At 40.6% G+C, this 25,144-nt stretch overlaps 1 protein-coding gene across 4 annotated transcripts in view; it reads right to left on the bottom strand.

Annotated features, from left to right (window-relative positions):
• The window catches only part of TENM2 (teneurin transmembrane protein 2), a 1,540,328-nt gene that overhangs the window by 1,077,025 nt on the left and 438,159 nt on the right, over window positions 1-25,144 (bottom strand). The window lies entirely within an intron of this gene.

The raw sequence follows: 25,144 nt of genomic DNA, 5'->3' as shown, positions 1-25,144 counted from the left end.
CACTGAAATGATGGGTTGGTTAAAGTGTGCATGTCCTGTTTTGTTTATACAACATAAGGGTGGGTGGGAGGGCCCAAGGATAATTCCATCTTGCACCTCTTTTTTCTTTTCTTTTTCTTTGCATCATGTGCTGATTGGGGAGGGTTTTTTGGAAGGGACATCCTGCGTGACACTGCAGTGCCACTCCTAGATGAGCCCGGTGTTTGTGTCGGCCACTAGGGTCGCTAATCTTACTCACACAGCTACCTCATTGCGCCTCTTTTTTTCTTTGCGTCATGTGCTGTTTGGGGAGGGTTTTTTGGAAGGGACATCCTGCGTGACACTGCAGTGCCACTCCTAGATGGGCCCGGTGTTTGTGTCGGCCACTAGGGTCGCTAATCTTACTCACACAGTCAGCTACCTCATTGCGCCTCTTTTTTTCTTTGCGTCATGTGCTGTTTGGGGAGGGTTTTTTGGAAGGGCCATCCTGCGTGACACTGCAGTGCCACTCCTAGATGGGCCCGGTGTTTGTGTCGGCCACTAGGGTCGCTAATCTTACTCACACAGCTACCTCATTGCGCCTCTTTTTTTCTTTGCGTCATGTGCTGTTTGGGGAGGGTTTTTTGGAAGGGCCATCCTGCGTGACACTGCAGTGCCACTCCTAGATGGGCCCGGTGTTTGTGTCGGCCACTAGGGTCGCTAATCTTACTCACACAGCTACCTCATTGCGCCTCTTTTTTTCTTTGCGTCATGTGCTGTTTGGGGAGGGTTTTTTGGAAGGGACATCCTGCGTGACACTGCAGTGCCACTCCTAGATGGGCCCGGTGTTTGTGTCGGCCACTAGGGTCGCTTATCTTACTCACACAGCGACCTCGGTGCAAATTTTAGGACTAAAAATAATATTGTGAGGTGTGAGGTATTCAGAATAGACTGAAAATGAGTGTAAATTATGGTTTTTGAGGTTAATAATACTTTGGGATCAAAATGACCCCCAAATTCTATGATTTAAGCTGTTTTTTAGTGTTTTTGGAAAAAAACACCCGAATCCAAAACACACCCGAATCCGACAAAAATAATTCGGTGAGGTTTTGCCAAAACGCGTTCGAACCCAAAACACGGCCGCGGAACCGAACCCAAAACCAAAACACAAAACCCGAAAAATTTCAGGCGCTCATCTCTAATTTAGAGGATCATACCCGTACATGCTTATACACATTGGTGTTAGCACAACATATGCAGATGAGTCTGACAATGAGACCCAATGGGGAAAGTTTACTAAGATGGGAGTTCTATTTAAGATGAGGTGTTGCCCATAGCAACCAATCAGATTCTACTTCTCATTTATCTAGCACCTTATAGAAGATAATATCTGGAATCTGATTGGTTGCTTTGGGCAGCATTCCATCTTAAATAGAACTCCAATCTTAGTAAATTTACCCCATTTTTTCTGATATCACTTTTGACCAGGTATCTTGACTTTGCCCTTCATTTAATGTAGGTTAAAAGCATGTAGGTCAATACAATGACCCCTAATGACCTTGCCAATGCAAGTAAACAGCTACTTAGCAATGCATGTCAAATGCATTTGACATGTGGTTACTCATTTTGTTTTTTAAAGCAAACCATATGCCAGCAGGTACTTGCCATAACGTCAGTTGTAATGGTCAAGAGTTAAATTGTCTACCCCATGTCTTGGTATGAAATGACTGAATCAGTGTGGTGCTAAAATAAGAGTGTAAGGAAGATAAATGCACTTTTTCTCCCTGGACAATTAAACTATCTGAATTCAGTTGAGAAAAAAAAAAAAATCCGGATGTGGAAATGTATTATTTCCATTCTCTGTAAAAGCTTAATGAATTCTCTTTCTTTCAATGATATTGTTATAAGGAACAGAATTTTGTCTAGTAGGCATTGTCTGTTTCCACAGCTCTGATGACATCCAAGGTAACAGATGAATGCAGTCTAAAACATGCTGACAAATGTACTTCAGCCGAGCAAGCACTAAGGAGTCCTATTAACGATGTTGTTTTGGAAAGAGAACAAACTGGCCCTATACATTATTAGAATTATAATGAAGCATTAATATGACAATTCCAAGAGCAAAATCACCTTGCTAATTTTGCACTGGGCTTACAGCACAGAAGTTAGATGCCTAAAAATGTCAAAACATACGTTAAATTAATTTTTATCACTTCAATGCCAAAACTGTAGGACAAGTATGTGACTAAAATTGCTAGATGTTTCCTAGAATATAAGTGTGACATTCGTTATACAGCATTCTAGGGTCAGAGAGTTTTCTAGACTGGAGGAATCATGACTAGAATAGGCTACATTACATTTAAAAATCACCCCTGTCTTTTCTATGCTACCCCATTAATCTGTCAGCACACAGGGAAGTGTCAGCCTAGGGCTGGCTATCACTATAGCAGTAGAACAATGTGCTATGTGTCCTCCTATGATAAGGGATACTTGCCCAGGTTGTCGGAGGATTTGGAGAGAGGCATGCTGCCTGATTTTTAGCAACTTAGGGGTAACTGTATTATAGAGGCATGGATCATGCCCATGTAACACTTCCTGCTTTGCCTCATTACCGAGGAAGGGACATCAACAAGATGTATGAACTAGAGAGTGAAAACTACCCCCTAAAGCAATGCCCATTTGAGACCAAAGTGCATCAGCTTAGTGTTGATGCACTATGTCTTCCTGCCCGGCAGGCTCCACTGTGCATGTGCGGGATCTTGCTACTCACACAAGATCACACATGCAGCCCAGAACTGGCACCCGCCACAGCCAGCAACAGCTCTGTCCCTGCTGTGGAGATAGGTCATCACCACTTGCAGCTGTCGAAATCAATATCTGAAGTGTCACAATGCTCAGTGCTGCTGACCATTCATACATTGCCTTCACATATCGGTGTGCTATCGTTTAGATAGCAGCGCCAATATGGACAGGAGTGCATAGCACCCCTGTCACTGAGCCCGTACCGCAGCTGATACCACTTCTGACCCATAACGAAGGATCATACATTTACTCCATAATTTTTGGTGGGTTGGGTATGAAATGTCAATAGTCATAATGTTGACATTAATCATGTCACATGATCATATTACTGACGTTGCCTATTTTGATATTCATCACGTAGACAGTGTTGAAATTTCGCCCTGGTGGCCAAGCGGTGACTTTCCTGCTCTTGGAGGCTGTAGCTGGTCTAGTGGAATCTTCCGAGTCCCTGCGGTCATGTGACTGTCACTTTCAGGTCCAAGCTCAGATCCTCCAGCATTCCGGTAAGTATTTCTCTACTATCCTTAACCCTAATCCCTATCCTTAACCTTGCCTCCAGTACTTAACCCTAATTTCCCCCACCCCAACAGCCAGTGGCGGATTTCCAACTAGGCACGTGAGGCACATGTCTAGGGGTGCCACTTGCTGGGGGGAGCACTGCAGGCTGCCCCATTTCCCCCAATCCCATGGGCCGCATCGGAGCAGCGGGCCAATTTTTTTACACTGAGTAGAGAGGGAAAGTGACTTGTGAGCAAAGACATGGAGCTACATGGACAGGACAGAGCACAGCTGCTGTAAGAGAGGTGCTGCTGCAGATCTGCTGCTTGTGAGGTAAGAGAGAGAAAGATTGTGTGTGTGTGTGTGTGTGTGTGTGTGTGTGTGTGTTTCTGCTGCTTGTGAGGTGAGAGAGAGAGAGAGAGAGTGTGTGTGCTTGTGTGTGTGTGAGAGAGAGAGAGAGAGAGAGAGAGTATGTGTTTCTGCTACTTGTGAGGTGAGAGAGAGAGAGAGAGAGAGAGAGAGAGTGTGTTTGTGTGTAAGTAATAAGAAAACATCAGTTATACCAGTGCCAAGTGTAGTGAAACTTATTACATGTGACAGTGTTATTAAGTGAAATAAGTGGACTCATCCACTTAAGGGTATAAATAAAGGAATAAATACAAGTGTTAAATCACTGTGTGTGGATGTAGTAGTGTAGTACTAGGGCATTGTGCAGGAGGAGAGGGGGTTGAGAGTGACGGGCAGTGAGCTTTGCTGCACAGTCCCAGTGCTAGCCACTAGACTAGCACCATGATACCAAATTAAGTGTGTGTGTGTGTGTGTGGGGGGGGGGGGGGGGTTATGCAAATTAGCCTCTGGGTACAGTGTGACAATGGCACTGCCAAAGAGAGGGCTCTGCTGTCACTAGTCTGAGGTCTGAGTACCCAGTGCCAGGGCACCCTTATTGGAGGTGATTTATAGGGAACGAAGATCTGCAGGGCATTGTAGCGTCTCCTCCTCTCTCTTTATACCCTTCATCAGGCTTGCACTGGCATTCTGCTCTGTCATTGGCCCCTGCTGCTTACCCCAGCCCTGGCAGCCCCCTCCCTTCTCAGATGCCCACAGTGCCTCCTATACTCACCTCCTGAGCTGCTGTTGACACTGCCAAGATGTGTGCACGAAGGCACCATCAGTCAACTACCCCTCCTGCCTGCAGCCCTCACCCCATGTGATTGCAGCTTCACCACCTCCTCTGTGCTCCAACGTCACCCTGGTGTGATAATTGACAGGCATTACCCCAGACAGCCCGGATGCTCCAGATAGCAAGCGCCTAATGGGGTAAGGGTGGTGTGAGCATTTATTTCAGCCGTGGTCTATTGTCTGAAGGTCCCCAGATCAGCTTCTCCCTGCACTGTCCCCCTGTCTGGAAAATTCAGTAATAAAATGCTCTATAGCCATTATCCAGGTTTCCCATTGTGCATTACAGTACCTCCAATTATATAATAATAATAATAATAATAATAATAATAATAATAATAATAATAATACCCCACAGCAGTTGCTTGGGACAGCCACTCCATGACAGCTTTCCATACTATTTATACCCACATAGACCATGTGTCACCTGATAACAAGGTGCTGCTGGCTGAGCAGCACTAATAGCCTGCACAGCACTGGGTACTTCAGCAGCACAGTATCAGGGAGCATCACAGCGGATGTATGGTGATGGAAGCAATGTGAGCAGTAGGGGTGGCAGTGAGGGGTGGGGGAGTAGTTATATGGGCAAAGCGGTGTGATGGGGTAGTGAGCTGGGTCGGGGGGACCAGTAGGGTGTGAGAGGGGAAAGTGTGATCTATGGGGGGTAGTGAGGTGTAAGGAGAGCTGTGTGAGCTGTGGAAGGGAGGATAGCAGTGAGTTAGGAAACTGGAGAGAGCTATGAAAGAGTTAATGAGATGGCTATGGGGAGATATGGAGGGAGGTAACAGTAAGAGATATACTTTATTTTTTTGAGATGGGGCAATAATTTTGTGCTTAGGGGCAGCCTGACCGCTAAATCCACCTCTACCGACAGCCTAACCCTAACCTCCCCTCCCCCCCTGCTAAATCCTAACCCTCTGTCTCAAAGGATGTATTGTGCCTTTCCAAAATGGAACCATGCTGCCATTAAGCTTGGTTGCATATGACATTTTGTGACAATTGTATTCTTCTCAAATGTTCTCCCTGAGTTCAAGTTTCAGGTATGCAGATCAATTGGCTTGGGTTACACCATTAACAGAGCAAGTAATGTGGTTCCCCTGAGAACATGTGGAACTGCCATCACTTTATCTTAACTTAAGAATATTCACAGATGATGTTTACAAGTACTGGTGCAATGTATACCCATATAACGATTATTTCAAGCCAGGTAAATAAGCTTTCTGGTAACCTATGAAATATCCAGCAGCAGTGTAACTAGGCATGAGGGCACAAATTCCAACAGAATTCTTACATTGAGCCCCAAAATAAGCACACAATGGAAACACAAATTAGGGACCCGTGAGAGCAAGACACAACATGATAACAAACCACATGCAAACTCTGGCAGAGAATTCCAAAAACTATTCAATGCTTCCAGAACCATTACACCTGCATCTTATCGGTGCCTCACATTTATTTCCATTCCTCCTTCTGCTGACATATGATTTAATAACCCTAAATACTATAAAACTATTCACTCGGGATTGTTATAATCTTATGTCTTTCTACCATAGATAATAGAGCTCCCCCAAAATGGAAAAAGCTGTCCATCAAAGTCATCCCATCTACTTTACCATTGACAGATGACCCTCCCTAACATAATAAATTTGCCCTGATATTGATTTATAAACTAATCCTTAAATAGTCCATCTGCCTATAGCAAGACTTAGGCAGTACAAGTCTTACATTGCTTGTTACTCTGTATCCAGCATTAATAATACAACCATTATTTTCCCAATGCAATATAATAAATAATACTGTATATCTAAGGTACAGGAGACACGCATGGTAGACACCTACACAAATCATAGACCCACTGCCCTATGTGGGTCAGTAAATCTATTGAGGGTTCCTGCCTCTTGGTAGAATTAATCTGTTGCAGGGAAAATTCTCCTGTAAGCACATACTGTACCTGCTATTGGCCCTAAGCTATGGTCACTACTGTCCAGTGGCGTCATGAGGCGGGTGCGGGGAGTGCGGCCCGCACCCGGGTGTCACCCTTCAATGGGGTGACACCAAATTAAGCTGCACACTCGCACCTGCTGCATCCCCTGCTTCATGACACTGTCACACAGCACGGACTCGGCGGAGTCTTCCAGGCGGGATGTGTGACTCAGTCAGCGGGGCGGGGGAGGCATTGGGGGAGCAATTGTAACTGTGCCGCTGCGGAGTCTTCCAGCCGGGAGGGGGTGGATGGTATGCGATTAAAACTGTGCTGCAGTGTAGTCTTCTTGCTGCAGGCGGGGGTGTAGGATTTTGAGTCGACGGGGGTAAGATCGTAACTGCAGTGCTCTATTTGCCGTCTGGCACCAAGCGCAACAGTTACGATCGCGCCCCCATCAACTCAAAATCCTACATCCCCGCCTGCAACAAGAAGACTCCACTACGGCACAATTATGATTGCATACCTTCCTCCCGGCTGGGAGACTCCGCCGCGGCCGGGTCCATACACATGATCACGTCTTCATCATGCAAGTCCTGTGACGTCATCATGCCGCCGCTTGCACTGCTGGGAGGGAGAAGTGGGAGGAGGTTAGTGCTGCTCATCTCAGTGCTGCATTTACTACAGGGAGCCTAGGGTCGTAGGGTCTGCCTTGAAGTTGGTTGCGCACCTCAGGCTCATTCTCAACCTCCTGCTGTCACTCCTTGGCTGGCTGCAATTCGTTTGTGGAAACTTCAATAATAAGTTAGTATTTACAGTAAAAAAAAATATTATATAGTCAATTAATTAAATTTTTTTCCTGAAGTAAACATGGATTTTATTGAAATTAGTACCATTTGTTTGTACAAACAAATGGTTAATTTCAATATAATCCAGTATTATTATTTTTTTTAAAGTGTGTGTATGTATATATATATATATATATATATATATATAATATTACACATTATTATTTTTTACACATGCGACAGGTAGATCACGTTATACACACTGCGCCAGATAGAGCACATTATATACAATGCAGCAGGTAGAGCATGTTATACACAATGCACCAGGTAGAGCACATTATACACATTGAGCCAAGTAGAGCATGTTATACACATTGCACCAGGTAGAGCACGTTATACACATTGCGCCAGATAGAGCACGTTATACACAATGCGCCAGGTAGAGCCCATTAAACACATTGAGCCAAGTAGAGCATGTTATACACATTGCACCAGGTAGAGCACGTTATACACATTGCGCCAGATAGAGCATGTTATACACAATGCGCCAGGTAGAGCACGTTATACACAATGCGCCAGGTAGAGCACGTTATACACAATGCGCCAGGTAGAGCACGTTATACACAATGCGCCAGGTAGAGCACGTTATACACATTGCGCCAGGTAGAGCACGTTATAAATGTTGCGCCAGGTAGAGCACGTTATACACATTGCGCCAGGTAGAGCACGTTATAAATGTTGCGCCAGGTAGAGCACGGAATATATACACGGGAATTATGATTTACAAGTAAAACTAGTACAAAAACATTACTAAGGGTTCTGTGTGGTGTGATACAGAAGGAGGTCCATGGGGGTGACACCATGAGTTACCATACCGGGTGACACCAACCCTAGTGACGCCTCTGCTACTGTCCTTAATATAACTGATTGCTTTGCTGTGCATACTGTACATAAAATATATTGGTATAAGGGCAGTGCTAAGCTCGGGATTAGCTGTTCATTTATTTTTATACAACATTCCAAATCTTCTGCATGAATTGCTCAATAACTCATTTATAGTTATGAAAAAACATGCATCTTGTTTCACTGACTTTTGTTGAAGGGGTTCAAAAGATATTGCATGATTCTGTATGAAGCTAATCTGAATATAGGAATCAGGTAAACTATCTCTTTAATGAATTTAACTCGATGAAATATTAATATGCCTCTGTGTGACTTGAAAGATAATACATTGCTTAAATTCCTCAGTAGAGAAGAACCTCAAAGTTATATATAGATCAAATTTCTTTCTGATTTTTGCCAGAATCCAAGTGTTGATGTAATGAACAACAAAGTGTATTAAAAATAGATAAGAAAACAACTTGAAATTTATTGAAACATTGAGCAAAAGTTTCTTTAGTTAATAGGATCGTAAATGAAGAATCAGCTCATCCATATTCATGACAATTTGTTTTCTAGATCCCTGCTGTAAAAAAAATATAATTATATCCATCTCTAATAACTTTGGTACCTTGAGCTGCAGGTGCTAGTACGTTGTATGTTTATTACCATATTTTAAGTCCTTTAAAAAGATTACATTAATTCCTATGGTAATTTTAAAACCCCAATGCATCTTGAGTTTAGAGTGGATGCTAATCACCAGAGTATGCCTGATTTTCTTGCATGGCTGAAACGTAACTCTAGTCAGATATTGATTCAAACATTCTATTTACGCTCTAAAAATATTCTTTCTAATTTTTCTTGTTGATATTGGATGATTTATTACTCTCCTGGGTTATTAAATCAGAAAATTCATATTAGGTGTATTAGTAATTTGTAGAATTTATATATATATATATATATATATATATATATATATTTTAATTAAAGTTTATAATGAGTTCTAATGCAGTTTAGATTAATTATGCACTATTTAGATGGACTTTAAGTACATGTAATAAAGAAGAAAGGTGTTAATAAATTGGCTGCTTATGCTGGGATTAAGATCAACAGGCTTTTCCTAATCACTGCGCTCTCATATTATTGGGTGTACGATTCATGCCCCTGTTATATGATAGCAAAGAGATCACATGGCTGCACAGTGACAGATTTTGTTAGCTGCTATTCTATTCAACTTGAGTGACTAAAGATTTTTTGGGCTGTTATGACTAAATATAAACTATAGCAGGGACTGTACCCTTAACTACAGTACATTAAAATGGTAAAATGAATTCTGTCTGTGACTCAGATGCTGACTTAATGATGCAGTTGTTCATTATTAACATCTATAATTGAACTCATACTGTAGTTCAAGACCACATGATGAAGCTATGACCTGAAACACTGACCTGATTAGCTACTTAACCACTTACTGTATCTGGAACAGTCGCGTAAGATGTGACCACACCCAGCTGAGTACCGGGCACAGTCACGTGAGATGTGACCATACCCAGCTGAGTACCGGGCACAGTCACATGAGATGTGACCACACCCTGCTGAGTACCTGGCACAGTCATGTAAGATGTGACCACACCCTGCTGAGTACTTGGCACAGTCACTTGAGATGTAACCATACCCAGCTGAGTACCTGGTGCAATCACATGAGATGTGACCATACCCAGCTGAGTACCTGGCACAGTCACTTGAGATGTGTCCATACCCAGCTGAGTACCTGGTGCAATCACATGAGATGTGACCACACCCTGCTGAGTACATGGCACAGTCACTTGAGATGTGACCATACCCAGCTGAGTACCTGACACAATCACGTGAGATGTGACCATACCCAGCTGAGTACCTGGTGCAATCACATGAGATGTGACCACACCCTGCTGAGTACCGGGTACAGTCACGTGAGATGTGACCATACACAGCTGAGTACCTGACACAATCACGTGAGATGTGACCATACCCAGCTGAGTATCTGGTGCAATCACATGAGGTGTGACCACACCGTGCTGAGGTACTTGTCACAGTCACTTGAGATGTGACCATACCCAGCTGAGTACCTGACACAATCACGTGAGATGTTACCATACCTAGCTGAGTGCCTGGTACAATCACGTGAGATGTGACCATACCCTGCTGAGTACGTGGCACAGTCGAGTGGGATGTGACCACACCTTGCTGAGTACTTGGCACAGTCACTTGAGATGTGACCACACTCTGCTGAGTACCTGGCACAGTCCCGTGAGATGTGACCACACCCAGCTGAGTACCTGGCATAGTCATGTGAGATGTGACCACACCCTGCTGAGTACCTGGCACAGTCGTGTGAGATGTGACCACACCCTGCTTAGTACCTGGCACAGTCGTGTGAGATGTGACCACACCCTGCTGCGTACCTGGCACAGTCGTGTAAGATGTGACCACACCCAGCCGAGTACCTGGCATAGTCATGTGAGATGTGACCACACCCTGCTGAGTACCTGGCACAGTCATGTGAGATGTGACCACACCCTGCTGAGTACCTGGCACAGTCGTGTGAGATGTGACCACACCTTTCTGAGTACCTGGCACAGTCACATGAGATGTGACCACACCCAGCTGAATACCTGGCACAGTCACGTAAAATGTGACCTAGCTGAGCTTACATGGAGCTCACAAAGGAGAAATTACTAGGATGATATCATGAGAGAAGGCACATACTGAGTTGAAATATGGGCTGTTGGGGACTGTATAAATAGAGGTGGCAAATAATCCATCTAAGAATCGTCTGAGGAGGAACAGAGAGCTGATGGTGCTGTACAGCCGGGGATTCCTGTCAGCAATGCAGGGAGGAGATCGGAAGCTAGCTGCCCTATCGACGCAGCAAGAGCTCTGTCTCTGGTATGTCTGCTGAGTCTACCTACCTGAAAGGGTTATCACTCCTGCCGCAGCCTACTACTCGCCTCCTGACTATGAGGCTATGATACAAAGGAACTTGTCAGATGGCCAGAGAGAGATGTAAACATGTAGAGCTGTCCAGCAAACATTCTGCTGCACCCAAAATTCAAAAAATATTAAATGTATTTGCACCCCTTGTATTGCTTTACTCTCACCTCAGAATCAGGCCCATATTATTAAAGGAAGAAAATATGTTGATCGGATATTATAACTTATCTAGAATTTACAGTGTTAAGTTTTGAGACAGAACAATCTGTGAATTATTATATGAAATATCTAATCTTTAATTAATTTTACCCGTAATGTTTTTATAATAAATAGCTGTAATGTGTGTAAACTGTGCTGATTGTGGTGGTGTCCAGTTACTTTTATTGGATGAAGGAAGTACTGTAATAATCCCAATACAATTCAGTTCCAGGAGATTTTCTCAGTCCTACTCCTGGAGCACAGTACTCAAACAGAACACCAGGGAGCTTGGTTGGAAGTGCTGGGCAATTATAAAATGCTGCTTAAAGTACAGTATCTTAAGCACATAAACTTAAATTAAGCAGGTAAGTGGCCAAGAGTTGGTGCATCCAAGGTTCAAGTGCAGGTTAAACCCAGTTGATGAAGATCAAATTATTTGAAAATCAAGGATTACATCAGCACACATACTATTACAAACACGCTGCTTATATGAAGACTTTTAAACATATAGGGGGAATGTCATAGGATCTGAGAATCAGAAAGTGAGAGATTTTGTGAGAGTTATCTATTTTTTTTTGGTAAATAATTGCAGCTTTAAACCTCCACCACCCCACCCCACCCTAGTAAACTCTCACAAAATCTCTCACTTTCTGTTTCTCACATCCTATTACATATCCCCATAGTGTTTGCCTTTGGTTACTACAGTATGTATTTAATCAACTACCACTTCCGGAGAATAAGTGTCATGCTAAGGACTGTTCTTCTGGACAAAGTTATAATAGACTCCACAAACAAAAATAATAATAATGATAATAATTTAAAAAAAAATTACAATACTGGAATAACCTGAGGTTTAAACATATGGGCTTACATAATTGAATTGTATAATTTTCTCAGTGCTGTAAAATAGAAATGCAATATAGGTCCCAATACTACTATATGAAATGCTAGTATTTAGGTTCAACATTTAAACTTTTTGGCAAAACTCAAAAAACAAAATCTTTGTGACTTCCAACCTTCAGAAGCTACTTAGAACTTATAACAGATTCACATATCTAAGAACTTACCTAAAATCAATTATGCAAAGATGCTGTACAGTACCTCAAGCTAGGGAAAGTGTTTTTGTGGTGGAGACAGTCCTCTGTAATGGACACACAGTATTCACTTATTGGTGTTAACATGCTTCATAAGCAGGTAAGTGTTGTACTATTAATGCAACTGGCTTGTAAGGTTCTGGTTTATCCCCATACATGCTTCACAGTGTCACAAGTAATAATACACCCTAAGATAAAACATCTACTGTTAAAAGTTAAATCATTAAATTGCAAAGTTGTCTTTTTAAGTAGGAGGTGGATTTAAATCCACCAGATACTAATTCAATAGCAAAGCTCAGGTTGTGCGTTTTAGTTTTGGCAACAGTGCTTTGAAAAAAATCTGCTATTATATATTTTTTATGTCTTATTATTTGGCAGATACATCTGCTAAACACAGACGGGAGGTTAGAGATCATCTAGCAGAACGCTGTTCATTGTTAATAACAAGATGTTACATTATGCAAAAGTATATATAGTACAAGAAAAAACACGACTCAAAAGCAACATTTCAAAGACCAAGAAACAATATTTGTATAGTCTGGATACAGTCTATGATAGAAAATGCAATTCTGCTAACAAAGAGTCAGGCCATCTATACTGTGCCCAATCTCTCTCTCTATACATATATATATATATATATATATATATATATACATATACAGGTTGAGTCTCCCTTATCCAAAATACTAGGGACCAGAAGTATTTTGTATATCGGATTTTTCTGTATTTTGGAATAATTGCATACCATAATGAGATATCATGGCGATGGGACATAAGTCTAAGCACAGAATGCATTTATGTGTCATATACACCTTATACACACAGCCTGAAGATAATTTTAGCCAATATGTTTGCATTAGACAAAGTGTGTGCATATTCACACAATTCATTTATGTTTCATATACACCTTATACACACAGGCTGAAGGTCATTTAATACAATATTTTTAATAACTTTTTGTATTAAACAAAGTTTGTGTACATTGAGCCATTAGAAAACAAAGATTTCACTATCTCACTCGCACTCCAAAAATTCAGTATTTCAGAATATTCCGTATTTCGGAATATTTGGATATGGGATACTCAACCTGTATGTGTATATATATATATATATATATATATATATATATATATATACATACATACATACATATACACACAAATCACTACTTTGAGTATCCCACTGTATGGATGCAACCCAGCCCAATAATAATTACAGTTTTTTTTCATCTTTTTAATAAGTACCTGGTAAAATTGTGCCCACTACCGCCTCCTACAAGATGCCAAGTTGCCTCATGGAAGGAACACCCTGATTGGCTGTTATGAGAAATGACACAACTAACAAGAAAGGAAAATCATGTCTCCAACAAACCACAAACACTTAAAATTTCCCTCACATTCACCTACAGAATACAGTATGATCTACAACAGTATCAGATTCTAATTTTTCTGATCTTTCTCAAATGCTTGTCACAACATATCTGATAAATTCACAGGGGCAGTAGGCAATGGAAGTGTTACCATTGCTAAAGTTCAATAAATTCAATCATTTTATTTTTTCTTGTTTCCAAAAACTCCAGGATTCCACATAGAAGTTATAGAACATTTTCTTTTTTCATAAGCCAAAACTTATGTTTGTTGTTAAAAACAAACAAAACAAAAATACCTGATTGAATATTAAAACATTTTCCCTGAACCTCAATTGAATCATAATTAATTCTTTACAGAAGCATGTATTTCTAAAGGGAACATTTTGTCTCTGATGCCAAAGGCAACGAAGAGACTTCAAACTGGCAACCTTTGGTTTGTTACAATATTAACAAATGAAGCAATATTCTGAAAAGGCCATATGCTCTTGACAAACAATATGAAAATTTCAAAAACTATGTGCACCAAAAACAACATCTACATAATGCATCCTAATTGCATTTTTTAAAAGCATTTCCATAATGTACACCAAGCCTATACTTATTCTGTCAGGCTCACCTAAGGCATAGTACTTTCAACTATTTCTTACAGTAGACCTGACAACTTATTAAAACTAGTAATCATATTGAGTACAATTTACCGGTTTTCTCATGTGGCTGTTGCTAATGCTTTTATATATGTGCTAGTTTTACCCACTGCATACAGCAGGACTTGGCAACAGGGGTTCTCAGGGGTTGTGAAACCACAAGTCCTAGCATGCTTTGCCAGAGAGCTGAAAGGGGATAGCTGGCTGGGTATGCTGGGACTTGTAGTTTTATTACATCTGAAGAGCTACAGGGCTCTGGCATGCAGGAATGTTCTCTCTGAGGCTGTCTTACAGAAAAGTCTGTGGCAGGGACATCACACGTATTGGCACATGAGTTATGACCCATCTCCATATGAAACATCAGGAGCTGATTGATTAATGTTACTGAATATATACTGTAGATGTAAATTATGCATCTCTACCTGGTATCTATACCCAATTGTTAAAACAGAGCCTGTCAGAAGCACACTGAAATAGATGTTGGATAGAATTGCTGAGCTAAATCATTACACGCAACTGTATGTCTAAAAAAATAATAACTGTCAATCAAAAGGTCTGTTGCCGCCATGGGTGGAGGATTAAAGAGGTGATGGTGCATATATAACAAAGAGACAAGGCAGATAAGATTCAGAGGAATGCTGCTGTTTACCTATGCCATCTATCAACACTTGAAATATAGTTTTCAAAGAGGAAACATCAAGAAATGATTGTTGAAGGAAACGTGCAGAACTTTCCTCATGAGGTGATCGGGAACAAAAGCGATGCTTCTCTTCCGACAAATAGAATGTACTTTTCCTTAGCGTTTGTGTTACATGCAGTACAGAACATTGGTTTCAATGGTGATCACATCTGTCACATCGCACATGATTTTTGGGTCCCAAACCATTCCCAAAGACCTCAATATGCATACTCCTGAGAGTGGAGGCTGTTACAGTCACTCGTACAGTCACTCCTACATGATCAGGAAATACAAGGATGTCTCCAAGTTGTCCCAGGTTCTTGCCTAGGATGCCCAGTGAATAATTTGCACTGAATAAGCACATTAAGCACTTGCTGACAGACTTAAATAATATACAATAGCTGTTAAAGCTGTCCGATCATTTACCATGCTTACCTCCCCGTGTTGCCAGTGGGTGAGTGTGCTGAAAGAACTGGGGTCATGCCAATTCCTTCTACTTTAATAGTATACCTGCACTGCCATTTACACAGGTGACAGGTCACGGAGAGATATAGGTATGACACTGTCAAATATACAATGGTATCACTCTGTTATGAAAGTGAAACTCTGTTGTCATCACATAGTGCCCAATGTGATCGCCTGAACAAGAAAAACCATCATATCACAAGGACCTGTGCTAGGCCTATCCTGACTGTCAGTACTATAAGAACCATGGAAACTGAATCTATTAGAATTAGATAAATAACATGATAAAAAACAACAACAACAAAAAACCCCTAAAGTAAAAGACCAATCCTTTTTTAAATGTTAAATAAACTGAGGGTTTATGTAGAATTAGCAGCAAAGCAAAGACAGAACGAGCAAAATTTGCAAATCGAAAAATAAAAATGTAATCTGACTTGAGGAACCATAAAGTACTATGAAAGACTAGTTTCACTAATAGAAACCTTTGTCATCTGAACAAACACTACTGTACACTCATTGTTTGGGACACATTTAAAAGTTGTCTGACTTGAGTAAGTATAAAAACTATGAATATTATCCATTATTAGGAATTCTTGGCATCTGACCAATTGTCACATTAGTCGACTGGGATAAAAGCCACTTAAATAAATCCCAGTTGAGAAAAGAAAAGAAAATTTGTGAAAGCCACTATCGACGAAACGCGTTGTATGAGATGTTATTGTGGTTCAAAGTGGACTTGATTGGCTGACACCAAGCCTGCCCATTTATGGGCAACAACATGCATAAAGTCTGTTATATAGTGGTGATTTTACATTTACTATGTGAGAAAGTATTTTAACTTTGTTGCTCTGCTCCTGATTTGCATAAGCTCATGTATGGTTAGGTTAAGTAGTTTTAGGCAAAGGAAAGATTTGTGCATAATTTTCCTCTTATGAAATGGTAAAACATTTGTAAAACAATCTAATTTAAATGAGTTAATTTGAAAGGTACTGTTGTATATCTTGCAAAGTAATATCAATCAGAATAAGTATTTAAATATGATTTCAAAATAAACAAGTTGATGTATTTCCAAAAAAGGAAACCAAAACTTTTTTGGCACAGAGTTGTCTACATTTGATTAAACAAATGAATTTACAATGTTCAATCTTGTGAAAACAGTATTTAGCAACGAATGTTGCATACTGTAACTTAACCATTATTTCCCACTTTTATGCATATTTCCAAGACCAGAGAAGAGCCTACTAGTTCAATTATAAGACCAGTAATGCAATTGTATTTGCATTTTGTGCCCAAGCATTATAAATTGCACATCACCTACACATAATGCTGGCAGACACTTTGTAGCCTTTTTGTGAAGAGAACTATTGACATTACAGAGGTATGAGGCACAAAGTGCTGGGGTTGTATGCTGAATGGAAGGCTCCAGATCCATGCGTATTTGTCAGTTATGACAAAACTACGCATTTGTTAGCCACCTCCGGCATTTTGCATACAAGTGCAATTCTTGTGTGAAAACTATTCTTTCTACTATACAGTAGTTTAGTAAATACAGTAAATGAAAAATGTGAAACGTTTTCCACTATTGTTCCATCTCCTAGAAACTACTGTGCGTTCCATGATTGGGTGACCCGCTCATTTGATGCTATATGTTGTCTAGTTTCATTTAAAAAATTAAGAAAAAAATGTGTTATTTTCTGATTTCTAGAAACTACTGTGCATTCTAGTCTTGAGTTTTACAAAAAGAAAAGGGTATTTTTCTAGAACGCAAAGTGCTTTATAAAAAAATCAAGGTTTTTATGTGTAACATGGAATGTGAGAAACCAAAATTTAAAGTATCAAAACTGGGGCAAAACAAATACAGTGGCAACCATGTTGGACTGGGGAATGAAGAGCCCAATGGGGAATGCAGTGGTAAGGTCCCTTGCTTAAGGGTGTGGCTAACCATTAGAGTTTGTATGGTCTAGGTCGCATGACAAATATAGTCCATGTATGATAATGTACCAGATTAACGACATCCAGTAGAGTCACAACGGGGTTGCAGGGGGGACACCAAAATGCAGAGGACTGCAGGGGAGACACCAAAGTCCACCTCAGTGACAGGAGCCGGGTGCTGCACTGTGGCATTATGAGCAGCACCCAGCTCCTGTCATTGTGTAGGAGCCAGCACTGCACTAACACTGGTCCCCGGGGGGCAGCCCGCATCTCCGGGACACCCGTAGTGATAAAACGGCTGTTTGGGCAGCAAGGCCACACCCCCTATCTGCAAGGCCATGCCTCTTACCCATGAGGCCACTGTGTGTGTCCCACACAGGGTGTCACCACTATTAGTGACGCCTTTGATAACAGCAATGCACCGCTGAAAATCATAGTCCTATGCAGTATAATGTAACATATGTATAATGTATAATTCAAGTGCACAGTCTAGAACCTGACCCCTAGAGGAGGCCATGTGTCCTTAGGCCAGTCCGACCCTGAGTAGCAACAAAGGGGTCAAAATGTGGCATATGATGGAAATATATTTGCATATTTTATGGATTTTTCCATAAACTATATTTATAGTAGAAGTGCACAGCATGAGGTAAGGGGCATGATCTCAATGGTGGTGCAAGTTCATCCAGTAGCTCCCAGTATTGTAAATAAAGAGAAGGACATGTGCCCTGTGTTAATCCAGCAAAGTTTACAGCATTTTTCAGTGGAATATAGAGCCATGATGATGTGATTGACAACTAATTTGGTTGATTCCGGGAGAGCTCCCTGAATTTCATAAGTCTCCTGAATGTTCCTGCAAAATAGGCAAGTATAGTTGTAGTATCACTTTTGGTGGCTTAATAATAACATGCACTTGAATGATAATATTTCTATTATTCGATGGGAGATTATGGGAGTCATACTGTACACGTACTAGACTGCATTTATCATCTTCTAGCTGAACTACAGTGTTTAAAGCAAATAGCCACTTTACAGTGGCCAGATGGAGATTCCTAATGTGGGGTCTGTATCAGCAGTAGGAACATTAATTCCAAACACAGCTTTTCCTTAAGAGCAATTATCTACATATCCACAATACATAAAATTGTGATTTTGGCTCAGCACAATATAAATCAGAAGACAGTTTTGTTACATTGGATCTGATACGTACAAGGCAAGTACTGAACAGATTGTTGTTTTATGGGAAAGCTGTGACTGTTTGAGCCCTATGAAATAGTGTTTGAGGTGAAGACAATGACACCTTCGGCACTCCATCAATGGTACTTTAAAATGAAGCCAGGGCTAGGCTGACTGTTCCATAAGAATTCAGAAGGGATAATATTGTGCAATAACTCTTTTGAGTAATATTCACCTTCTGCACCGTGTTGTCATCATCACACTTATTAACATTGATTAAAGTTATGCGCTTGTTATGGAAAATGATGTATAGCCTAAGAAACAAATAACAGGCCAGAACAGTTTACACTAATTACAGTGAAACGCAAGGAGAAACATTAACTATGCCTAAGAGAGGCAGGGAAATGTTTCTGCCAGTTTACAGCAATGACAACAATAGATCACTATTATTTTTCACATAATGTTTTAGAAGAACTACTGAAAAGTAAATATAAGCATACAGGCATTTGGGAAGCTAAGTAGTAAGTCAAAATATAGCCTTAATGGACTATTCGGCGTGAATGGAAACTGCAGTATATTGCAATGGTAAAATGAATTTGGAGTACTAGAATGTTTCAAGAATTCCGTGTATGACACCAGACTATTTCTACAAATTGTTGTTGTAATCCAGTACTGAGTGAGTGCCATTACTTTTAGTGCAACTACCTCTTTTCACTCAGGAGAGATGTATGTCTAACTTAAAATAGAAAGTAAATTATGCCTGACCTGACTAAGAGGGTTTTTTTTCCCAAAGAAATTGAAAGCACAGATAAGAAGAAGCTTTCAATTGTATGCCTGTTCTGCAGTGTACACGACAACGGAGGACTCTGAATCTTAGCTTGCTCAATTCTTTCCTTGTATCCAATTTCCTTATGCTCCAGCCTACTCTCTCCAGCCGCACTTTAATAGTACTGCCTGCCAGCCTTTAAGAGACGCGTTTCAGACAGCCTCAGAGTCACTTAATATGTTGGTAATAATGCCTTGAGCAAATATGTGAAAGTCTTAAGAAGATTTCATTTTCCATGACAAATATGCTTAATTATAAAGCATATGCAACACCCACATGGGAAAGCTTTAAGAGGTTAGTCATGTGGACGGCATCACAATAATATAATCAACATCATCTTCTCTGGCTGTATAATTACAAATTACTTGATAAATTGCTGCAAAAATGGAAATGATGTGTTTAAAAAAAATCTAGCAATTCTTTTACACATTACAGGTATGGAGACACTAATATGCTTAGCTTGATTAGCAGCTTGCTAGAACCATGCTTAATAGAGGAAAATTATATTTGTATTTTTATTTTTTAAATATGTATATAGGACTGGATGGAATGAAGCCACAGCAGGATTAATCCTTCAGGGGTCCAGGGCATTTAAGACAGGGATGGGGGCTCACCCTGCCCTGCCCCCACTCCTCCAGACCTCCCCCTGCAGATCCAAGCCCCCATGTACTACTTTTTACATGCCCACTACTGCTGGGTGCTATATAGCAGTGGCACATCAGGCATAAAGCAGTGATAAGTGGAAGGTGATAATGCACCAGGCAATCAGCTCCTGTTAATTTACATATTAGAGCTGATTGGCTGGTGCGTTATCACCTTGCACTTATCACTGCTTTATTACTTCTCCAGGCTTAATACATCTGCCCCCTGGAGGGAGAGAGAGGAGAGTCTTGTTCCCCAGCCCAGCAGTGTGTGCTGGGCTGTGGAGAGTCCAGGGAGGCTGCAGCTAAGCAGTAGCAGTCTTCTGATGTCCTGCTGCCGCTGCTGTCAATATAATCTGCATTTTCCATGGACGTGTCATTCCATTCTATACCTGGTCATTTGATTAGTGACCTGGATTCTACAGGTGGAAGGAAAGTCATATTAGAAAAATGATAAAGCTCAAAGAGAATTAAACGTCTCAAGCAACCTCTCAGCAGGTGTAATGGATAAAATGGCTAATTAATTAAAAATAAATTACGGGAGTATAGTCTATACTATTCAAAAGTTAAATAGGCTGACTAATTAGTATTGTGTTTTTCATACAATTGTAGCTGGTAGCTATTAATATATGGATTTTTTTAGTAACACATATTAAAGAATAAAACCTATTGTGTGATTGGTTGCTATGGGTTACCATGTGACAGTTTGCATAAATGATCACAATATTACACCATCTGTGGTTATTTATAATTTAATGTTTCCATATTCTCAGTGTAAAAATATTTCCATTCTGCTAATTTTATGTTAAAAATAAAAATAATATTTTAAAAGAGTCTTTAGAGTTTCTTATCATTAGGTTAGAAAATGCTTCTGCTCTATATAAGTTAAACAGTAGGATTCATGATAGATGTCTTTATGTAACAACCTGTGCTCATTCATTAAAAAACATTATATTTTCTGTAGCAGCAGAAGCCAGGTTCTCTGCTCATTGTCAATAGATCAGAGGCAAGTGGGCCATATTCTTTCCCTATCTTATTATGTGTTGGCACAGCAAAAAAAAAAAAAAAAAGGTTGATCATTTATTTTCTGTGATTCGGTAAGTCAGACTGCCAGCACAAGCTTTGGCATCTTGTTTGCAGAGAAATAATGACTATTATATACTATAGCAATGAACTGATTAAATTTATACTGCCATTTTCCACACTGCTCTGTATTGTAATCTAAAATTCTTTAGACTAAAAAAATGATTGCAGAGTTTCTTATACTTTATACCAATAAAGCAGACGGCATAAGAAATAATGACTTACTTTTACTGTCCTCGCTTCCCGTATGTCTTTGTATTTCTGTCCCTCTTCTGAATATTTTTTTTTTAAACCATTTGACTTAAATATTGAAGCAAATCTATAACTACAATGAGCATTATACTGTACAGTATGTGAGCTTGTGCAAAATGCTAATATTTTTTATATTATAAAGTATAATAGTTTTCTATTGTTGTATGTTTAAGACTGAGGTTCTTGTACCTGTCCAGCACTGATATACAGAAGTTTTGAGTGATAAGGACATGGGTACAAACTACATGGGCCCGATCCAACTAAGGAGGTGTAGTCATGCCCCCAAGAATGTGTGATCATGCTTCCTTCTGCATCACATTGTGCCTCCTTCCCATAGTGCATCCTGGTGCCATCTCTTCCCCAGGTAAATGATACATGTGCACCTGAATGTCCACATGATGTAAAAAAAACAAACTGGTTCATCAGACCAGGCCACCTTCTTCCATTTCTCCATAAACCAGTTCTGACACTCATGTTCTCCTCGTAGGCTTTTTTGGCAGTGTACAGAGGTGAGCATGAGCACTCTTACTGGTCTCTGGCTATGCAGCGAGCTGTGTGTTTTTTCTATCATAGCCAGCATTCACTTTTTCTGAAAATGTTGGTACTGTAGCTCTTCTGTGGAATATTGCCTGATGGGCTAGCCTTCGCTCCTCATGGGCATTGAGTCTTGAGCACCCATGGCACTGTCGCCGGTTCACTGGTCGTCCTTCCTTAGAAAGTACCTTGGCAGGTACTGTACTAACCACTGCATACCAGGAACACCCCACAAGACCTACCATTTGGAGATGCTCTTACACAGTTGTCTAGCCATCACAACTTCGACCTTGTCAGGGTCAGATCCATACACTTGCCCATATAGATATACTGTATATATATATATATATATGTACTGTATATGTATAGGGAGTTCAGAAAGTCCCTCTGCAGTGAGCACTGTCTCTGGCACGATATATTGTTACAATATTAAACTGAATCATATGTGCAGCACAAAGTTGCAACCACACAATTCATCAAACAATGATTTGGGTGGAATTCTACGTACACACTATATGATGGTCATTGTGATCCATCGCTGAATGGCCAATTTATCATATCATGTGTACCCATATTAAACCTTTAAGAAATGCCCTGGTTCCTCTGGGTGGGGCAATCAATGCCGGACCAGCAGGACTATATGCCAGTCAGTTGGACTATGTGAAAACCAAAAAGAAAAAGTATTCTTAAGTGGGGCACTAGCTAGACTGATAGGTATGCTATAAAATACAAAAAATAATTGTAAGGAACCAAAATTACAATCTTAACACATAACCTTTAATATAAATTCCTGCTTACATGTCTCTAAAGCATGCAAAGTATTTGGTGTCACATAATTGTAAAAAAAATAAAGGTTTTAAAAATGTGAAATTGATCATAAATGTTGTGTGTTGTGATTTATTTATATACAGCCATTATAGTCTTCGAATAATATTATGTATATTAAACAACCTTTAAAAACATGCTTATTCCTCTGGGTGGGGCAATTGATGCCAGACCAGCTGGACTATCTGCCAGTCAGTTGGACTATGCTAGTGTAATATAGGGGATTGCCAAGAATAAATAATTCTTTCACAGTGAAGCTTGGCATCCAGACAAATGGAACAGGCTCTGAAAACTAAAGTTACACGCTGGGTATCATCTTGATGCATATATACACACATATATTTATGGGATGCAGTCAATATATTGGCTTTCAGGATCCCAGCGTTCGGCATCCCGTCAGCCGGTGATATGCTGAAGGGTGGGATTCCCACTCAGTTGGTGGGTCCACATCACCAACTGAGTGGGAATGTAACCTGTGGCGAGCGAATCGATCCACCGGGCCCAATGCATGGCTGACGGGATGCCGATGTTGGCATATATATAATGTGACACAACAACAATACACTATGGCCCTCATTCCGAGTTGTTCGCTCGCAAGCTGCTTTTAGCAGCTTTGCACACACTAAGCCGCCGCCTACTGGGAGTGAATCTTAGCATAGTAGATTTGCGAAGGAAAGATTAGCAGATTTGCGAATAGACAGTTCTTAGCAGTTTCTGAGTAGCTCGAGACTTACTCTGCCACTGCGATCAGTTCAGTCAGTTTCGTTCCTGGTTTGACGTCACAAACACACCCAGCGTTCGCCCAGGCACTCCCCCGTTTCTCCAGCCAGCTACTCCCGCGTTTTTCCCAGAAACTGCAGCGTTTTTTCGCACACACCCATAAAACGGCCAGTTTCCGCCCAGAAACACCCACTTCCTGTCAATCACATTACGATCACCAGAACGAAGAAAAAACCTCGCAATGCCGGGAGTAAAATACCTAACTTAATAGCAAATTACTTTGGCGCAGTCACACTGCGGACATTGCGCATGCGCATTAGCGACTAATCTCTCCATTGCGAAAAAAAAAATAACGAGCGAACAACTCGGAATGACCACCTATGTTATTGTAGCTATGCCACTTTTATTTTTATTTTGGGTCATTTTGCAGGAACAAAAGTGCGTGCTTCGAGCAATTCTACAGAGTAATTTTACCCAAATGTGTAATTACTTTTTTGGCCTTTTGTATTGAAGTCTTTGATATTTAAATACAGCCAATGTCATATTATATTTTGTCATATATAATGCAAACTAAAATCAAATTGCACATTGCCTTTACTTAAAAAAACGAAACACATGCCAACTTTTTATTTATGTTCCCCCCCCCCCCCCACCCCACACTTACAAGGTGGTGGAGAGGGAAAATGATCACATAGGAAAATAAGGGACACCCGGCATATAAAAGATAAAGGCATACACCATGAAGTGGCTCAGACCATATATAGAGATGCTGAAGTGCCCCAACTGATTAGTCACCTGGCTAACATGGCTAGTAAATCTCAGTGATTTTAAGAGAGAGATCATTTTGGGGGCACATTTGGTTGGAGCTTCAATGACTAAGCCAGTTCCATTTGATAATGTTTAATGGGCAATGGTGTCTAGTGTGAGGTCAGCATTGACCATGGGAAAAGAACATTATGCACTATGTGTTGTCCACAGAACTTAGATTGTAAGTTCATTTAAGAAGTACCATCTTTACCTTCTGTTTCATATTATTGTACTGTATGCAGTAATGTAACTAGAGGCTTGGGCCCCCTGGCAAACTCTGAAGGTGGGCCCCCTATTTGATTTCTATAAACCTTTAAGTCTACATGTTTTATCAATTACGAATAATGTCTATATCATGCATATTAGAAATATGTGAGATGGTGCACCAAGCTTTGTAAGTGTATCAGCTTCACTTACACAGCTGCTAGTCATTAATCAGTGGCTGCTGCTACCCCTGTTCTGCAGCACAGACCACACATAGCATGGGGTGGGGGGTGGTTAAAACATATAAACATTCCTTATTGTTATATTTAACATGTGTAACAGCTGCCTGACTCCTGGGATCGGCAGTGTTGTGTTTCACAGCCATGGCTGCACTCGGGACTCGACACTCAGCTCCAGTTTTCCTTTTTGTATAAACCTGCCCCAAGGCTCCCATTGGCTAGTTACACAGGATTCTGGTGGCAGGCTTATACAGGAAGGTGAAGCTGAGTGATGCTGCATCCTGAGTGCAGCCGCTGATACTGTGAAACACATAGTGCTGGTGTTCCCCGGGGCCACTGTATCATATTCAGTCTACAATATTTGGTGACTGATTCTGGGGTGGGCCCCCTTCATCTTGTAGGACTCATCTTTTTGCCAGTCTACCTAAGACTCTTAACTTTAAAAAAGCAAATTTTAACAGGCT

The sequence above is a fragment of the Pseudophryne corroboree genome, chromosome 6, assembly GCF_028390025.1.
Source record: "Pseudophryne corroboree isolate aPseCor3 chromosome 6, aPseCor3.hap2, whole genome shotgun sequence".
NCBI lineage: Eukaryota > Metazoa > Chordata > Amphibia > Anura > Myobatrachidae > Pseudophryne > Pseudophryne corroboree.
Note: the sequence above shows the minus strand (reverse complement) of the source record. Positions and strands in the feature narration are given on the sequence as shown.